The sequence below is a fragment of the Crotalus tigris genome, unplaced genomic scaffold (assembly GCF_016545835.1).
Source record: "Crotalus tigris isolate CLP2741 ecotype Arizona unplaced genomic scaffold, ASM1654583v1 scf7180000024382.2542628, whole genome shotgun sequence".
Lineage (NCBI taxonomy): Eukaryota > Metazoa > Chordata > Lepidosauria > Squamata > Viperidae > Crotalus > Crotalus tigris.
In genome coordinates this window covers 241,045-262,487 of record NW_024100552.1, presented here as the reverse complement: position 1 = coordinate 262,487, position 21,443 = coordinate 241,045, and the positions used below count along the sequence as shown (strand labels likewise).

Genomic DNA, 21,443 nt, shown 5'->3' with positions numbered 1-21,443 from the left:
TTAGAAAAAAAAAACCTAAGACCAGATAGTCTTTGGAATATAAATAAGCTTATGGCTTTAAATGTAATTTATTGCATTTGACGTTGCAATTGAAATGGCATGAGAATTACAGCCACATACTGTAACTATAAGCTTGAAGCAAATTTTCCTAGCATTCTTCTAGCTTACTACCATAGCAACCCTAATTGAGTTAATAGGATGCAAGGTATTAAATTACAATATCAACATATCTGTAATGTTAACCCATGCCTTCAGTAACACGGTAGTTACATAATCTCATTATATAATTCAGTGTTTTTGAATTTGCAGTAGCTTTATAAAACTATTATCCTTTCTTAAAATTACCAAGATCGTAAGCCCTTTGAAAATCAACATATTTCTTAGATATATCTGTTTTATATCTTCTTTTCCATTTCTTCCCCTCTTCCCAGATTCTATAAATCCTTTCAAATACTTAAAACCGCTACCTATGATATCCATCTGATATCCGTCTTTTAAAAATTCACAATTTTATAGTAATCCTACTTTCCATAACAAATCATTATTTGTGTAAATGCAATCTATATACAGTATTACAATACTAAAATTCTTTTTTTTATTGAAAAGTTTTATACAAATTTATTATTACAATACAATACTAAAATTCTTGTTATCATAACAATTACTTAGACATCATAGGGAAACAATTTTTGAACCAAGGTACCTTAATTTACAGAATGTTTTCAAAATCTGGGACCCATGACCCCCAAGCAATAAAGTTTGGGAAAGTTGTGCTGATGGCTGCTGTTATGGTCACACAACTTTCATTTTTAATGATCTGTGGCAGTTTCCCAATGAATCTCACAATCCCTCACTCTCTTCCCAACTCAGCAACAACCAGTTACCTGCCTGCTGGGAAGAAAAAGAAGGGAGGGAAGAAGGAGCCCACAAGCACCCTTCCCAGCCCACACCAATCCATTGGGATTCTCATTTATATTTTACAGCTCTTTTTAATTTAGTAAATACTGATCATTTAAACACAGTCCATTTAAAACACCTTTCTACTCTCAACTTCTGCAGTCAGTTTTATGTGCTGCATTTCTCAAGGACTCCCTGCAGGTGTCTCAGTAAAATCTGAGGCCCTGGAAAAGTTCCATGGTCATTACCAATGAACTTACACTGCCTTCTAACAAAGAACAGTTTTTCTAGCTTAAAAACAAGTTGATAAAGAAGGGAACAGGTGATGATGTTTCAGTGCCATGGCAATAGAGATGCTATCTTTCACTGTCCAATTCCAGTATATTCCACATCAGCAGAAAAGAAATAATGCCTTTCTCACGCTTAGATAATTTCCCCAATTTCTTTCCAACAATCTAATTACAATAATGGAAAGAATATGGAAGAAAACAAAATGCATCAATGCACAACTAACTCTCCCCTATATTTGAAACCAAAGATAGGGCAAAACATTAAAAATATGTTATCCCAAAGATGCTTTTTCAAGAGGCAACTGAATGACTGAGAATCTCCATAGACATTAAAAATATGTTAGCAACTTTTGATATCTATGGTTCACAAAGAGATTTTAACAATCCAACAAAAACAAAAGATTTCTTAATACTCTCAACAGAGGATTGGAAATTCCATTTTAAAATTATACAATTCTCTTCTTTCCCGAGTGCTACTATTTTCCAATTCAGTTAACAGTGAAAATTAGGGTCCTATTTATTAACTACAGCAAAATGCATTATACTTATGCATATGTGCCTCTTCCATGTCCTTTGTCACACATAAAAAGGAATGCCTTTTCTCACCCCTCTCACTATCTGGTTATGCCAAAGATGTATTAGCAAAAAGAGCCCACGTATCATTTGGAACCTTATTATTTAAAGAAAATAAAGAAAAGAGCCCACGTACATTTGGAATATTATTATTTAAAGAAAATAAAGAAAATGTTGGAACTTTACAATATATGCATTCTTTACTTATCTGAACAGGCAAACAGCATTAAAAAAGTGAAAATTTGCCTCAGACAAAAATAGCCATTGTTATATTGGTTTGCATATTCCAATATTTTTGGGCAAATGCCAAAGGTTTATTCATCCCTTGTATTTTTAATCTGAACACATGTCCCTCTATATTTGATTCCAAGTTCCAGTTTAAATAAAACATTTGGGGACTGAAGACTTGGGGGCTGCAGACTTGCATTCGAAATTGTTGTCTTTAATAAACTGAGGTCCTTCCTTTCATCATCTATTTAAAAATAGCTCACTTAAGCTGAAATGCTTTCGATTTTTTATTCTCATTTCATCTAAGACAAAAAAAAAGCAAGTGAATTCTGTTTCATTTTTTTCTAGTAACAAATGATTTAAAATGCTTAATCTGAAGCGAAGAGAGTTCAAATATTATGTGAGTGAATGAAAAACTATTTTAAAGCCTAAGTCTGAAAAGCAATTTTGGTTTCCTTGCCTTTCGCTGCATGTACAACCAAAGCTGCAAACATTTGGTAAGGGGTGTCTTTTAGACAAAAGCAGCATTCCTTACCTAAATCAGCACTTTTTGCATCAGACTCATAAAACCTTCTCACAACAGAGATTTCAAGAAAACCCGTTAAAGGTTTTAGGATATCCCTTCTTTTACTAAGTAACAAAATACACCCCACTGTGCCTGACCCCCACTCAGCTGTCTTATGACCTCTGCAATTGTTGCAACTTCACTTCAGGGGCCACAGAACTTAACTCCCATATCAAAAAGAGGACGGCTGCTTCCACTGAGCACCTGGTGAAACAAAATGCCAGGAGCACCCTCCCCCTTCTAGGCCCCAGATGTTCTCACAGATGCCTTGGTGTCTATCTGGCAACCAGAAAGCAACAATTAGGACCTGGATGATGGCAATGACCCTCTTATTTTACTGGGTCTGAATGCTCAATGGGACCTCCTGGCCTTAAGGATACAGCAGGTCATAAAACAGAAATAGATCTTCAGCCTTTGGGAAATACGGTTTTGTTTTTTTTTTAAGAACAAGGAACAATAGGAGTCCAATGTTACAAATAAAATAAGTCAAGCCACTTCAACTAATCTGCAACAAGAACATATCATAAGTTATTTGGTCTCTCTTGTGGAAATAATAACACATTCTACATTTCCCCCTTCGATTTCCATAGAATATATTTTACAGAAAAATTAAAAAATCTCTCATGTGCATCGGGTGTTTGATTTAAATAAAACCTGTTTCAATTTAGTTGAGTTGGAGGAAACCTCAAAAGACATCACTTCATCTCATCTATTATAGTTTCTCAACACTCTGTTTCATTTCAGATCATATAAACCATCCCATAAGATTCAAAGTCATGGCTGTCTCTCTCCAAGGATCAATATTGTATCCTATGTTGTTGAAAGTACACTTCAACAGACTAAAACACTTATTCACTCAGATTCGTTGTTAAATTGGTTTTGATTCTTAATTTCTAAATCTATGACTTATTGCAGTAATATGCTAAATATGGGTGAATAAAATGAAATTTAAACTATACAAGACTGACAAAGTACTTCTTACTGCAAAATTCAGGCCTACCATTGATGCTTGCTTTCCCTTTGAAAGAACATATTTGTGGATTTGGGAATACTCACTAATATAATTCAAGTATTGGATTTTAGTTGGTGCTAGGAATTCAGAGTGCTTTCTTTATTCCAGCTCTCATTGTGGAACTTGTGGACATGTGTAGGACCCTTAACCTTTTATTAACGTTGTAATACCATTATATTAAAACATTTTAAGTACAAGTAGTCCTTCACTTATAACCGTTCACTTAATATCCGTTCGAAGTTACAACGGCACTGAAAAAAAGACTTATAACCGTTTTTCACAATTACAACCTTTGCAGCATGTGATCCTGGTCACATGATTAAAATTCAGATGCTTGGCAACTGTCTCATATTTATGACATTTGCAGTGTCCTGGGATCATGTGATCACATTTTATGACCTTCTGAGAAGCAAAGTCAATAGGGAAGCCAAATTCACTTAACAACTACGTTACTAATTTAATAACTGCAGGGATTCACTTAACAGCTGTGTCAGGAAAGGTTGTAAAATAGGGCACAACTCAACAAATGTTCACTCAGTAACAGAAAGTTTGGGCTCAATTAAGTTTATAAGGACTACCTATAGAATTCTTTTTATAGTTTAATAGAGTCCATATTTTTTCATAAATTTCAGTAATTATAATATGACCTTAATGTTACATGATTTCATAGAAACACACATTAACATAATTTTCAAGATCTGTGTATTTTATGACAATGGTACACAATATATATTCCAGCAATAATGGGCAATCAGTAAGGGTATTACAAGTGTTTCCTCTGTGAACATATGGATCTTTCCATTTTTTTCATTAGCATGGCATTGTCAATATGCTTTGCCAATATCTTGCAAGATTTGATGATTCCACATTTTAGCAATTGAAAAGTATTTTAAAACATAAATTTATTTTTATTTAATTTTAGAGCCCTGCAGATGTCCCTGCATACTGTGCAGAACACAGCCTAAGCCTTAAGTGGTGATCCTCAAAGGTTTTGACGATCATGTAATAGTGCACATAAAAGAAAGGCTAAAAGAGTAGTGTACTCAGTTAAAAGACTGAAATTAATCTTTTAATTATAACAGCTTCATATAAGCATAATTATATCAAATTGGCACAAAATATTTTTGTACTCTTGCTGCTATTGAAAATGTTACCAATGATAAATGCATTACAAATATGGAAACAATACTACCTTCTTTTATGTCTTTCAACCTTCATTAAATACATTCATGATGGATGATTGTTCAAAGTTATTCTGCTGCTACTTGATTCAGATTGTTGAAAATTTTAAATACCTGTAAAATAATAAAATAATTTTAAATACCTGTGAAATAATAGTTTAAAATTGTAGATAAAGGATTTAAATCTTGATATAGCAGCAAATATTTGAAGACTATGCAAAAAGGCAGTATTGTTTGATTTTTATCTTGCCTTTATTACTCAAGGTGGTAAACATGCATAATACTCCTTCCTCCTCCTATTTCCCCCACAACAACAAATCTGAGAGATAAATTGGCAGAGAGAGATGGGACTCAAAGGGCTTTCATATCCCAAGATGGCACTAGAACTTAACAGTCTCTTGTTTTCTAGGCCAGCAGCCAGCCACTACACCAAAGGGGCTGTATTATTAGTGTTCTTAACTATTTGTTATTGCTTTGAGCTTTGAAGCAATCTCCATTGAACTCAATAGAACTGTTACAATACATCTAAGGCTACTTACTGTACATATACTATCAAAATACCTGATCATAAAACCTGACCAGACTGTACTGGTCTATATTTTAACTTCCTCAAATAAGAACTATAACAGAGAAAAATCTGCAATTTTTTCCTCTCATCATGAAAATGTTACCCACCCACCCACACACACACACACACCCACACACACACCCATTCATCCATCATCTATATATCAGCTCTTGGAAACAAAACAGGTACCGTATAGAAATTTAAGCCAACTCAGGTAGTATTCATGTATACTTGTTTTGTATACTATTTGTTTTTTATTTTTATATTTTTAATAGCTGTGATTTTTATCAGTACCACCCAGAGTCACTCTTGGTGAGATGGCGACTATAAAAATTATAGATGCAGACAAATTTATTCTTAATTTAGGGGAATGTACCAACACCAACTTGATCGCGACAGAGAATAGTTTGGATTTCAGGGACTACCATTTGATTACTTCTTTTTTGAATGTGTCCTAAAACTAACCCCTCTCAAATAGAAATCTAGAAACAAAGCATGTTTAAAAACTTTGAAATAAACATCCTTCAAATAGGCTAGTCATATACTCAGAAAAGTATTAAACAATAATTGGCTCTAATGAAGATGATAGTAATAAGTAGACTGCAAGTTAAGCATATATTCTCTAAAATATTTTTCAAAGCATGCTATTAATATAGTAAGATCTTTGATTCTAAATAAAGTACTGATAAAAACTAATATTCTATGGTACCAACTTACCTTAGTAATATGTAGAGGGAAAAAGTTGAAATGTATGAATATTTTAAATTTGCAATATTCAAGGGGTTAATTAAGCAACATTAATTATCCATTAACATACTCTGGGTAATATAAAATCAAGAGGATAATATTATTTCAGGAATATATATATGTATGTATATTTGTATGTATGTATGTATATGTATATTGTATATTGTATAATATCTAATTATGATTTACAATAAGTTGCAAATAACTGTCATTGCATAATTTTAAGTTTTTTTCTCAACATTATTGGAAAATAATGCCTCATCATCTAAGAAATCAAACACTGACTACAAGTGAATGAAACTGTTTCGGAAATCTAATTTCATATTCTACAGTATTGTTGCAACTCTAAAACAGCTGAATTAAGAAATGTTCGTCTGAATCCCTGGCATATGGGTTAGTCAGAAGAGAATGTAAAAATAAACTACATGTAATCTGAGGGTACGTTAAAAAAAATCTTGTATAAGTGGTCTAACCACAAGAGGAAACAATGTTTTGTCAGACTCAGGAACAGCGAAGTTTATCGAACACAAGAGTGGTTGCAGGAGTAGAGGAGAACCAAGTTTTAATAAGGCTGCATATAATAGGTTGTCATGTGGTTCAGTAAATGCCACTGTTTTTATTTGCAAATGCTAAATCATCATATAATTCTACTGTCCTTTCACATAACCTGTTCTGATTTGGGAACTAAAAGTTCAAGGTATCCAGAAATATTTCCTTCTATAGGAAGCTTTTGTTTCTGGACGGAGCTGCTGGCACTGAAACATGACCTTGAATTGCAATTCTGCTAATCCAAATTTATCTGGGGTGTATTTGTGGTGGTGAAGTTGCCCTCATAAACAAGCAGCATGACTTGTATTTTCAATGGTGCAGTATTGTACTTAACAAAGTCTCTGACTGCTTTCCACAACATCCAAGAATTTAACACAAATTAATTAGCCTTTCAACGAACAGAAGACATATAACATTATATGTAACACTATATTACAGGAGATGCTTAGGAAATCAACATTTTCTGATTTGCAGGTTGCTTCAACTCTAATCTACACCATTTTCCATTGTATTAAGTTTTATGAGACTCAACAGTGATAACGATCAAAATCAAACTATATTGTTTCAGAACAAACTGTGGGGACACCTTGTAAAGACTTTAAAAAAATAATAATTAAAGTCCATAATCCAATTCAACAGTCATAAAGGCTAAAACTGCTATTTTTGAGGCCACGTGCTGAACATTTCACCTGCTAGTAATGACATCTTTGTATTGTCTTCTAATTACACTCAAAGCTAAGACCTTTGGCCCTGAGCCACAGACCTCCATTCAGGCTGCACACATTCTCTTAAGCACCCTGAGCCTTTGTTGTCATTCTCAGTCTTTCATCTATTATTTACATTCATTGAGGAGGGAGCTACTCTACCATTCACAAAGCTTTAAAGTTTCTAATCATCTTAATTTCTTTGCCTTTTCCACTCCCGATTCCCCGCCTCATGGCTGAACACAGCAAGCAAGCAAACTGATGAAATCATTTTCAGGCCACTGGCTCCAATGGCTAGTCACAATCTTGCAAGTAAAAGACACGTCCTGTCATTTTGTCCTTAGCAGCAAACACCAATCTTTTTAAAATAAAAATAGCTTTGTACCTCCATTCAGATATATGTGTCAAATGCAATCATATGAACTAAAAAAAACCATATAGCTACTTTCTGAACTGAAATAATGGAGAATGAGTAATGCTAAAATTTAAATGCTTTGATTTCTTAATAAAGAAATGAGAATAATCAGACAAAATTTCAAATAAAATAAAGCAGAGTGCAACAAAACAATATTTTTCAGAATATAACGATACAACATGCTGCCATTTTTGAACCACAAAATTAAAGATTTCTAAATGATAATTTACTCACATCAATCACAGCCTTGAAAAAACATGCTTTATCTATATTACCAAGTATTTTCCTCTACTCTAGCAGAAAACACCATAAAATATACTTCTTTTTCCTAGTATACTGTTCATATGATAACAAAATGCAACTTTTTAAAAATGCAGGGGGTTGCCATGATTTCAAAAGTCAGCTCTGATTGTGACTATTGGGGTTCAACGATGACAATCTGTGACCGATCTTTGTTTTCTTTCTAACAATGTTGTTTTTCTCTTCTGAAAGCCTCCAGCCCCTTTGTCTTTTCTTATTTTCACCATTTGTTTCAACCAGCAGTTCACTTGAGACTCATCCATCTTAGGATGCCTCAAGTGACAGATGCTCTTAGAAATAACCATACTGCTCAGTGAACAAAAGATAACATCACCTCTAGGAAATCAAGAGAGAAATACAACAGCAGCCTTAATAGCATGCCTGTACATCAGTCAATAAATATATTGCAAACCTCAAAGGAAAAAAACCCAAGAAAGTCCAGTTGCCTTTTGGAAAAAAGCACCTTTGGGACAACCATGACCTGGATGATTGAGAATTTCCATAGACATTAAGAGGAACCACTGAACATCCATTGAGACAATTCACCTCTTCTCTGGTCTAACAACATCTACTTGTAAAGTAAGTGCCAACAGTTATTACACAATGTGTGATTTCAGCAGCAAAAAGTAAAGACAAGGGTAAGAAAAAGATACTGTGTTGAGCTATAGATCACTTTTGTAACAAAAGGAAGGTTTTATTAACATCTCCCAACAACAAAGAGATGCTATATGTGAAAAGAAATAGCCTTCACTGAATCTGTATGTGTATCTCTTTCTTTTATACAAAAGAATTTAAATATGTCCACCTTATTTTTATCCAGAAATTTAGAATAATGTTTTCTATAAAAGGAATAATTTATTTCTTCCAATCTCCTCCTTGTGACTTTGTTGGAAGAGAAGATAGAAAGTGAGTATAAGAATCCCCAATCACTGTAGCTCATGCTTATAATAATATATAAACTTTAATTGTTATATCTCAATGCAGTAACTACATTTTAAGAAACTTCCTTCATGTCAAACCCCATATGAAACAAGAAAGACTGTAGCATAGTTAAAATATTTCTTTGTTGATGGATTGATAGATGTAAAATTCAAGTCCAGATAATAATTTGGAATCAATAGTTTAGAAATGATGCACAAACTGAAATAAATATCAAAGGCAAGGGTTTTTTTATGGACTTTTCAATCCAAAACATTCTCTCTTATATATATACATACACACAGCAGAAACACATACACAGAGTAATATTTTTTAAAAGTTGCAATTATTACAGAAAGCACCAAAAACATGTAATACTAATAGTATATAGCTACAGATAGGTAGACACTGAATTCCTAGGATATGAAAGATGTAATAACCATATTCCATATGTTATACAACAGTTTTTGCTGCCGAAGGACATTTATTTTACAACGTTTTGCCTAGATAGAAAAAACGCTTCAAAAGCTCCTTATGAAGGAAACAAGCAATTTCCACTTAGAAATCTGAACTTCTTAGTTGAAATAGTACTTGAGCTAATAAGTTGATAATTTTTTATGTTTTCAGTTTCTAAAATATCAGGAAATTATCTTTTCATTCTGCAATGATAACAACTAGTGAGAACTCTAACATTTCTTTTTCTAGACATCCAAGAATAGGATGATAGTGATTTAATATTTTCAGCTGTTTTTGTGGGTTTTTTAGTTTTAGTTTAGTGATTACTCAGAATTAACTGGAATTGGACAGCCAAAAATTTAAACTTAAACAAACAAACAAATAAATATAGTACCTTTCAAAACATGGCAAAGGAGATGTTTTTACTGTTCATTATCCCCTTCCCAAAAATAGGGCTGCAAAAAATCCTTCAGAATAACGTGGGGTATCACATCTCTTTGAAGGATTAAAATAGCTTTTCCAGGTTCACATGCAGCTTTAGAGCTGTTTCTGTCTTTCTCTGCATGAACTAGAGAAGTCGATGCATACACACGACAGGGATCTGTAAGCAATTCCCAAAGCAATTATGTAAACCAGAAAAAAGATGCAGAACCAGAAGTGTTCTTGTCCATTCCAAAGCACTTTTTTGAAGGATTAAAATAGCCTTATTTTGCAGACAACTAATACTACAGGTAGAAGAAAGGCCTTAAACATATATACGTTAAAATAAGCTCCTTCAATATTCACATGGAATGTATCCTGAATGAGTGGTACCCTGATGTTTTAAAATATTAGCTTTATCTGAATTTTAGTTGATTTGTATAGTACCTCCTTTATTGTCAACTACAGGAGATATCTTTAGAGACTGTCAAAAAAAGGCTGCAGCATTAATTTTAGTATCAAGGAATATCCTGCCAAGACTGAATAAATGCAAATATGGCCTGAGTCAACTTGACTCATGGACTCATGGTCACATGCAGGTGAATGTGGTTTTTCACTGATTCTTCTGAGAGGTTTTTAGAGTTTTTAATCTAATCCAGACTCCTGGATTTTCTGGTGGTCTATAAGCACATTATTCTTCAGTGCAGAATGAAGGCCAAATCCTGCTTGCACAAATTAGTATCGGAATAAACGGTTGGCTTCTTGAGTTTTAAGAACTCCTTGCGTTTTCAGAAATTTTTCATAACACTATGGAAGGGTTTCTTTAGAAGCTACCACTTTTTTATACAAATTTGCAGGTAGCACAATATTTCATTTTACTTGTTTAGAATATAACTCTGCTAAACTTCATTTTTGTTATCCATTTCCGATAACAAAATTACATTTTATACACATCCAAATAGCAATCATGTTTTGTGGATCATAACCTCTAGAAAATACAGCAACTGGTTGTTCAAACGTATTTCCTCTTGTTATAGGAATCTATTAGCCAAGAAGATGCCAGGATAAGAACATGACCTTGAAATGACAACTCTGCTAACCCATGCCTTAATGCAGTGTTTCCCAAACTTGACAATTTTAAGGCATGAGGACTTCAACTCCCAGAATTCTGGGAGTTGAAGTCCACATGCCTTAAAATTTTCAAGTTTGGGAAACACTGCCTTAATGGGTAGGTTTCCCTCCCCCCCCCCAAAGATCCTACAAAATTAACTACTTTTAAGCACAATAGGATCAATATGAATGCAAGGAAAAAAGGTACATCCCCCACGGCCAGTTCTTAATGCATGGTTGATCAAAAACAAAACAAAACAAAAAAACTCTGTAGCTTTCCAGATCACAACTAGTGCCAAAATATCTACTCTCTCTTGACAAAAAATCCATCAAGTGAAACTCTGAAAAGGTTTACCCTTCACCAGCCTATTTGCACTTCGAAAACTCTTCAAGTCCCTTCAGCTAAATCCCAAGTTTTAAAACACTGCAAAAATAAAGACGGGGTGGGTGTCATTTATCTTCCTTTTGGCCTCTAGTCATAGCAGTAAAGTCTGCCAATTTTGAAAGAAAAAAACATTTTGTTTTAAAGGAAACTTCCAGACTCAATCTTTACACAATTTATGCCTTTACATGTAATCTACAATTAAGAGATACTGTGTTCCTAAATTGGCTATTGAAAGCCACTGATCTATGATCAGGCAAGGTTGTATAAGGAAGAAAGAGATTTACTTTTTTACTCCTATCACATCACCAAGAAGCACATTTTAATTCAAATTAATTTAAATTACCAATATACCAGCCAATATACAAACCATATTTTATGATTTCTGCAGTTTAACTTGAATGGAGTTAAACTGGGCAAAAAGACCTTCTTAAATCATTGTGAGGGCATTCTGACTTCATTTATGAGTTGTGCCCCATTATTAGACATCTCCCGCAATTATGCAGTATTTTTGAGACTTTTTAAGTATAGCACATACATAACTTCTGTTGCTACATCAAAATCTAGGTCCAGTGATAACCATCAAATACAATTATCATCAATTCTCATTCTGCTACTGATTTCAATGAATTTATTTTTAAATAAAACTTTTCAGCTATTAATGATATTTGACTGAGACGGATTATGTCCTCAAATTATATAATTGATGGTGAAAAATAGCAGACCATTTATTTCATTTAAATCCTAAACTTTTCACACCTTTCTCAACTCCTTTACGTTTTCAAATTAAAAAAGCAATGAGATAAACCGAATTAGGAGCTGCCCTATTCAAATAGTCTACACAAACTAAAATCAAATATTTATTTCTAGTTTTCCCTTCATGCCCAAATTGAATAGCCTCATTCTACAAAACAAAATTTAAGGAACTTGGGTTCTTCTCTATTCAAATATCTTCTTTCTACCAGAGCTGCTTTACAATTCATACAACTGGATGGAGAATATACTTGGCAACTACTGTGGGGTGTAAGTTTATCAAATGCTTCCTGCCTAGGACTTCTCCACAATCCAGATATGGTCCTCAATGGAACTGCATCTACACGGAGGAAAGTATGCAGTGGGGTGCCCACGGCTCTGTTTTAAGTCCAACATTTTCATCAATGATTTGGATGAGGAGATAGACAGGAAACTCATCAAATTTGCAAATTTAATTTCCAACTCCTAAATCAAGATCAGATTAAGGTCTAAAGAAATGCTAAGCCAAGCCCAACAATCGTGCCCTTTGGCCTTTCTGTTCTTAACTAACATTTACACTCAATAAGTAATGAAGACGAAATAAAAATTCAGTCTTCTTCAAGACGATTCTCCAGGGTACGGTACATCAAATACAGACTTTTAAATTTTTTATTTAACACCAAATAGCAGCAAGCTATTAATAAATGTTATAAGAGAAAACTGCAAATACAAACATTTATTGAAAACTAAAATTAAATGTGCGAGTGAAAGAGTTAAAGGCATAATAGCTGGAGAGGGGAAACCTTTGTGCTAACCCACTCCTTTTGTGCCCTAAGCATGTGCTTATGTTGCTTAATGGTTAATAGGTTGCTTTCTTAAGTATTCAGTTTGTCAGTCAATTATATGCTAAAGTTTGGCTCCATATTATTTTATTTTTATTTCCACAGATATTAAGTGCAATTGTTAAGTTAGTAACCTGGAATTTGGCTTCCCCTTTGACTTTGCTTGTCATCAGGTTGCAAAGCTGATCACTGGACCCTGGAACCCAGCAATTGTCATAAACATATACCAGTTACCAAGCTGTATATCTATATGAGTGAACATATTATAACACATGGTTTTATTTTTTATATTTCTGCATACATATAGATAAATCAACAAATAAAACCATGTGTTACAATACGTTCAGTCTACGTTACCATAAATCAGGTAGCCTTTGATTTACAACAGTTCATTTAGTGACCAACATTCCAAAGTTACAATGGCACTGAAAAAAGTGACTTATGACCATTTTTCACAAATGATCAAAATTCGGATGCTTGGCAACTAGTATGTATTTATGATGGTTGTGCTGACCCTGGGTCATGTGATCAGCTTTTGTGACCTGCTGACAAGCAACGTCAATGGGGAAGCCAGATTCACTTAACAACCATTACTAACTTAACTAATGCAATGATTCACTTAACAGCTGTGGCACGAAAAGTCGCAAAATGGAGCAAAACAAATGCAACATAAATTTTTGGGCTCAATTGTGGTCATAAGTCGAAGACTATCTGTACTATGATTTCAATTTTGCAAAATTAAAATGTTGAATGTGGTACCAATTCAGTCATTAGACTATACCAGTGGTGGTGAACCTATGGCACGGGTGCCAGAGGCAGCACTCAGAGCCCTCTCTGTGGGCACACATGCACGCCGTCACCCCAGCTCCACCACTCCCTGTAGCCCCCTCCTCACCAGTAGCCTCCCCGGAAGAGAGTCGCCCGAGGCGCAGCCTGCGCAGAGCAATGCAGCCAAGGACATGGCAGCTGGGCAGCGGGGACAAGACTCGTACACCCTCGTGCCCCATCGTGTACAGATGATGCTGTGGGGCGCGGACAGAGGCCGTGGTCACCATGACGCTGCTGGGCTGCCTGGGTAATCTGTGGTGGGCTGTGGAGATGGTGGGTGGCCCTGCGGGCAGGAGAGGCAGGGGCGGGGCAGGGGTGAGGTGGTTTTTGGACACTCGGTCTCTAAAAGGTTCGCCATCACTGGACTATACAGTAGTCTAGAAATGATTTCCAGTTTTAGGTAAAATATATGATCTTCATTAACCTAGTGAAAGTTTCTTTGCAGCCAAAAGCTATACTTGGACAGGTTCTGAGGCATGAAATGGAATGATATAGTCTTATTACAAAGTGTTATTGCAGGGAATCATTTCTTTACCTGTATCTTACTTCCAGGCAATCTAATTGCTTTTTCTTTGAAATTGAAATTTCAGAGGCTGTGATCTTTATAGATTGGTATACAATTCACTGCAACACATTAATTTCAGTGTCTGAGTTTAATAAAGAGATGATTCACTGAATACAAAAGGAAACCAGCCCTATTTTACAAGCAACTAACCATAATATATTGGTTATGGTTATGTAAATAAATTTGACCAGGTTAAATAACCTTTAACATTAAGGTTATTTAATCATACCTTGAGTTCTTATTTACACTACAATCCTAAATATAGGTATTTAATTGGGATAATGCTGAACTTAAATAGGTTTATAAGGAAAATATTCACCTGATACAGTAGTACAAAGTCATCAGAAATAATCCCATGTATCTTTTTGGGATTTGATTTAATTAAACATTGTCAGAGACCTTGCATTCTGATTATCCTTGATAATACTAATTTATTTGCTGGAAACCATTTGTCTAATGGATAACATTTGGAACAGCGTGTATAAAGTACTTGCAAATGTTGTGGGTTTTGTTTTTTTGCTTTTGCAATTTTCATTAACAGTGATGTACTGGCACTTAATTTTTATTATTTTCAAGTGGGGTGGACAACATATAATTGTATATGTTTACAATATTGTTAGGGAGCATTTTGATAGTTTTCCAATATTTGCTGTTTCAATCCCTTACCATTAGTTATGTGAATTATATATATATAGGGATGCTGAAAGCTGAAAGTCTATAGCATTAAGAAAGATATAGTTTTCTCACCATTGATAGACATAAAGGATACTCATAAATCAATTGTGTTCTGCACTACTATCCCTATGGTACAGAAGTTCATTCCAATTCATATATTTAAGACTATTAACAGAAATGCTTGTTTGAAGCTACCGAATGAAATCGTGAAAAAAATGCAGAATTAGGTTCATATTAAAACAGCAGGGGAGAAGAGGTTCCATAAAGCTCTCTTAAGCTAATTATCTCTAGAGCATGCAGATTAAAATACCTTTATGAGCTCTGAGTGATAAAATTAAGAGTGGCCAAATAAATAAGGCCAGATACAGTTATGACCAATAACTCTGTTCCACAGGAAGTATGCATCTGTTCAACATCCCTACAGAACAGCCTTTCCATGTTGTAATGCCCTTGTCAATTCCTGGAAAGAAAGAAGTCAAAAGCTGTAGATCAGTTCCTTTACTAATTCCAGATTGCTTTTGTTCTTGTCTTTTTTGTTTGACTCCACAACGGGTTGTTTTATTTTCTATATTCAGCCATTATTTACTGTTTCTCTTGACTTGGACAGCAAGTCCTGACCCTAGTTGCTGACCCAGTAAAACAGTCAGTACTCAGGAGGGAGATAGCACTCAAGAATTGCAAGAAGGCCTTTTCCACGAAAGAAAGAATAAGCAAATGGATGCACTCAAGTACTATTCCAGATGGCTTGAGTTTGATTTATGAAAGATCACTACCTTTAGAAACAATTACTGCAGATGCTTTCTTGTGCCTTATCCTGCTTTTCAACCATCAATTCCTATAAACATGCCATCAAGTGCCCACTTTTTTACCTTTACTTAGGAGAAATCCTTCTAAGCAAACCTTAGGCTTCTCCTTCAAAAAGTGTTAGTCACAAAAGTTAAACTAGGTTAGTGATTCCTCAGTAACAAAAAAATAAGCATCTTTGAGAATCCTAAGATCTGGTTCATATATAATCCAAGATATCTGAAAGCTATATAAAACATTAAAAATAAAATATATACTTTCTAAAACAAGATATAATAACATGAATAGCTTAAACAGTGATTAATATATATGTTTTAACTTCAACATAATTTTTAAAAACATTAAGCATACATATTCATCACCAATTTCTCTTTGGGATAACTATATGCAGATCACAGAAAATCTCTTAAGAAGTAGCAAACAAAGAAATTTTTTTAAAAAGGAAAGGAAAACCTATGTTGCTTACAACACCATTCACTATATCTCTCCTTCCTTTCTGTTTTTGCAAACCAATCTTGCTTCTACCATGACTACCCACTGGTTATATGATTCATATTCTTTTTCTTCTTTAAACATCTTGCTTCTGGATGTTTTTTTTAAGAATCTCATTCATTCCATCCAGTTATAGCTTTCTCTTCCCTTTCCTCTTGACCCATTCATGTTTCCTGCATAAATTTATTTTATCATTCATTCATTGATATGTTCATTCTCTCCATGACCAATCCACTCCTTCTGTAAAGATCACTCATTTTTTTATACAAAACACACTCATTCATCACTCATCCATTTCTTGCTTTACTACCTATTCATCCGAAACAACCCCAATCCCATTGCATACAACTTGCTTGTATATAACAATGTCAACAGAAACATGTTCTTATGCATACCATTTTCTCTTATTTCAACAAACAGAGAGCATCTATTGTCTGAAAAGTACATCTTCCTGCTAGTAGCTCCTCAATTTTAGAATACAATATGCTGAAGCTTGCCTGGCTCTGACACTAAATTTATTTAGCTACAATTCTTTTAGCAGTTACACATTTTTATTGTATATTTTTGTTTTGTATATTATTTTTTCTACATTGGAAATTCTTGGAGTTGAAAGTACAAATTAGTAAGTAAATTTAGTACTGAAAAATGTATACATTGCTGTTTTATGGGAAAATAGTATCAATATATGTCTGTCATTCAACTCATTGAAAAATCAAAAAACAGTGCATTTATTTTCCACTCCACTGAGTGTAGATTTTTATTCATGATGTTATCTTGCCATTATTTTACAAAGTTTATTATTTAGATGAAAATTCACAAGACATGGGATTCACCTCCTCCTGGGTATAAAATATAAAATTTTAGCAGCAAGAACCATTGTTCCATATTGGAATATTTTACATCTATAAATATAGGAAAATAATGTATTACTTTAAGAACCTTATTTATTACCGTGCTTCCCTTAAAGTTGAGACCTACCCCCAAAATAAGTCTTAGCTTGATTTTGAGGGATGGGTCTAATATAAGCCCTACCCCCAAAATAAGCCCTAGTCTGAGGCGATGTGCACACCTAAAAATCAAGCTAGGGCGGGGGGGGGGTGAAGCTGCCCCATGCACCCTGCACCCAGTTACCGTTGCAGCCAGGCCTCCCATGAATCGACATCTGCCTCGCTGGCCCACTTCTTCTATGGTGGCTCCTGGAAAGGCCACTGCAGCTGAGAACTGAGCTATGGTTTCATAGCTATGGATTCAGCTATGGATTCTGTAGCTCAGTTTTCAGCTGCACAGGCCTTTCCGGAAGGCCTCTAAATGCAGGCCAGGGAGTATTGCATGGGTCAATCTGGAGCTCCATTCTCAGCTGCAGAAGCATTTCCTTCGGCTGCAGAAGAAGTGGGCCGTCTGGGTGGGACTGTCGGTACCGCCACCATGAGGTGAGACTGTGGAAAACACATACAAACCTAAAAAAATAAGACCTAGTGCCTCTTTTGGAAGCAAAAAAATAATAATGCCAGGTCTTATTTTCACAAAAATTTGGTAGCTGTGTTTTACAAAACTAATATTCAGAATCCAGCTGAAACTGCCTATTATTGATTTTTTTCCCATGGGATTTCATCAAAGAAGTACAGAAATACATATGCTGTTCAAAGTTCCATACCCTACACTGAAACTACAAATTTCTGTGGAATTTAATAAGTTTACAATTTACTTTCTTCTTTTCTTTAAACTTTCAGAAGGATTTTACGTATGAGGTTGCCAGATGTTTATAAGTATTCCACAGTTAGTTATAGTATTTTCTAAGGCTTCTTATATGTACAAGAGCCACATGAATCTAAAACCAGAGCATCTATAGTAGCTGAGAACTGGCAGTTGATTTAACTTTTGGCTTGCATGCTGTGAAGACAGTTTTGTAAAATATTCTCTAAAGCTGAGGGGCAAGAATGAGAGCTCCCACCTTATTCCACCTCCTGAGATTTCCTCCTCCTGCCTTAGGTTAAGGCACTATGGTACCTGTTTTCTTCTCATGCCTTTTCTTCTTTAAGAATGGATGGAAGGATGGTTTGCTACCCTGCATAATTATCTTTTTTTGTTTTTTATTGCAAAAAACAATACCAGGGAACACAGAGGATAGCTGATAAGGTGCTCAGTGGAGTTCCACATTTTCCATTTCTCCACTGTCCAGCTGGAAGGCTCCTCTTTCCTCTTCTTCCTCATGAGTTGCCACAGCTATGCAAAAGAGCCGTATAATAAGGCTGGAAGCCAGTGATGGCATGGAAGTGGCCTAAGTAAAAATTTGAACTTGTGTTCTTGTAACATTAAATTAAGCTTGCTAGTTTAAACCGTTTTCCTCTGAACTGAATATTTCAGTTCATTTTTTTTTCAATTATTGGGGAAAATGAGATATTGTCTGAAAAATGACATTGATTTTAAATTAATTTTAAACTTTGTTTAGTGAACATTAGTCCAATAAACTTATTAAATTTCCCAATCTCTTTGGGGGGAGGGGGAAATGCCAATTCAACATATTCCAGAAAATCTGCATCAATAGTTACAACTGCTGTGCTTCACCCAACATTTTTTTCTCCTATCTTGAGATGCCTGAAACAAAAATGCTCTATGTAGGGAATCAGGAAACATTTATACCTTACATCAATATTTCTCAATCTCAGCAACTTTAAGATGTGTGGGCTTCAGCTCCATGAATTTGGTAGCCCACATGTCCCAGCTGACAAATCCATGCATCTTTAACTAGGCAATATGGCTGTGGAAAGCATTCAAGCATTCATGTGTCAGTCCAAATTCTCAAATCAGCTACCTGCTGTGGAAGACTGGCAGACAATTGTGCTTTGCACAATTCAAGTTTTACCTTCTAATCCCTATCTCATTATTGAAAAGACAGATTCAGTTGCATCTTATTGCAGATGAATCTTAGGCTAAGCAATAACACATGAATGCAATTACAGGTAGTTCTCAGTTAACAGTAATTAGAATAGAGTTATAAAGAGCAAAGTCACATGACTATGTCACTTAGAGATGTAGTTCCATAGAAATGGCACTTTTGATTGCCATCATTAAGTGAATCCCATGCTGTTATTAAGTGCAATGTCACATAGTTGCCATTTGCAACCTCCTGTTAACTTTCCATTGACTTTGCTTTTTGGAAGCAGGCAGCAAAGGTTGCAAATGGTGAGCATGTGACCACAGGATGCCAAACATGCATGCTATATTGTCAGGGCTTTTTTTCTCATAGAACGCCCAGAACGGAGTTCCGGCACCTTTTTTGGATGGAACCTTGTAGGGTAAGCAAGGCGAGTTGTATGATGTGTGTGAGTTCCAGCACTTTTTTTTTTAAGAAAAAAAGCACTGGTAAATGTGTTTTATATATATAAAATACATATCCAGATATTGATCCAGATATTGACCTTCATGTATATACCTCTGCCTTCCTCTTCCCCGCCTCAAAAGTCATCATTGTTAGCTTCTGAGTTCTTCAGCATGGTTTGAAAAGTTGCCAGCATGCTACCGCTTACATTTCCACTGCAGTTAGTTTAACCTTTGAAACATGTCAGTCAGTGGATAGACCACTAAGTAAGGTCAGCACAACTCTGCCCATGCCAGCATTTCCTCTCTGTTTGCTCAGAAAACAGTGCATTCCACAAATCCTTCCCTGCGAATGCAAAAGGTATCCAGCAACTTGCAGCTGATCTTCTTTGAAGTAAATGCATATTCATTTACACTTTTTGCCCTTTAAAAAAGACCTTTGTCTATAATATTAAGAAATTAAGAGATTTTATTAGAATTGTCATAATATGTATTAGATGCTTTTTAATGGTGGTTCTCAAAATAAAACCACAGCATGCAAACAATAAATTGTGAGAAGGCTGAATACAATTTAAAAACAGAATGTTCATATGCATTTTTAAATTTCTTTTTAGTTTTTTTTCATATTAAAATGGATTTGTTTACTATCATACATACAAACAAGCCTTGCATACTTTTCTGTATAAATATTTCTGCAGATGGAAGCACAGGATAGATCAATTATTTATTTTATATTTATTTATTCATTCCCATTTTTATTATTTTTACAAATAATGCCACACTATCCTCAATCTCACTAGCCCTTCTATATATCTTCATTATCATTCTCACATCCTTCCATGGGCTGGGGACTCACATTTTGAAGCAGTGAGCCATTCAAATCAACCTAGTCCACAGTTTGAATCCTGGAAACCACTGCCTCTAGTCTATAAGAGACTTCAGTAATGAGGATATTTGGTAGAGAGCAGAACCAATTGGCTCATGCACACTCCCCGACCACACCGTATGAATACAAAGATAGGAAAAGAATATTGAATTGGTTGTTTCTCTGTAGGTTGTAGCATCTGGAAACTTTGTTGGGCCTAGTTAGCATGTGGATGGTGGAGCCCTAGAGAAAGCTGAAGTTTAAATTAGTTTGGGAAGTTAAAAAACACACCTCATGTAGCAAAATATTTATTTATTGATGAAAAAAAAAACCCTACATGCAAGGTGATTTATACTGTTATTTGAATACAAAACCATGCAACAGAGACATCAAAGATCACATTAACCAACAGAAAACAACAATAGTAATTTAAAAGGACAGGATAACTAAAAGTGTCAGGGTTTTCAGCTCGCAAAGAGATCAAAATTCGCTTAAAATAAGAATATCTTGATTTAGTGTTTCAAAATCAACACTGGGTTGGCAAGAAATAACTCCTAAGCAAAAAAAAAAAAAAAAAAAAGCCACTGACATGTTTCAATGAAAACACATTTCTTACATCTTAGAGGATAGTAGAAAAGAGGAAGCCTCAGCTATGGTTCATATAGCTTAAAATACAAATATTGACCTCTTTTTTTTTTCTTCAATAATTGTGAGAATGGACCTACAGAACAACTACTATAAGCTTGCACCCAACTGAGAAGTGCTAAGGTAGAATGCTTTCAAACTACACTTGCAATATTTACAGCACTTATTTCAGAAGACCCTTTTATTACTCTCCTCTTTTGCATATTTGGATGGGGATAGTTGATAATATCTATTACTTGCAAACTCACCATGTTACCTCACTGGTTCCTTCCTTTTTTGATTACTGGGGAGGGGGACTGAGAACTTATGGAAGAATTGCATGTCACCTTTTGATTTATGATACGAGAGATTCTACTGCACAT

General features: G+C 34.8%; 1 protein-coding gene across 7 annotated transcripts in view; it reads right to left on the bottom strand.

Moving 5' to 3' along the window:
- Positions 1 to 21,443, bottom strand: part of GREB1L (GREB1 like retinoic acid receptor coactivator) — a 168,335-nt gene that overhangs the window by 80,233 nt on the left and 66,659 nt on the right. For 2 of the 7 annotated variants that reach the window (XM_039328531.1, XM_039328532.1), the window contains one exon: positions 4,758 to 4,860. The exons of the other annotated variants lie outside the window; for them this stretch is intronic. The gene's annotated coding sequence lies outside the window, so the exon portion shown is untranslated. The remainder of the gene's footprint in view (positions 1 to 4,757; positions 4,861 to 21,443) is intronic. 7 annotated transcript variants of the gene reach the window in all.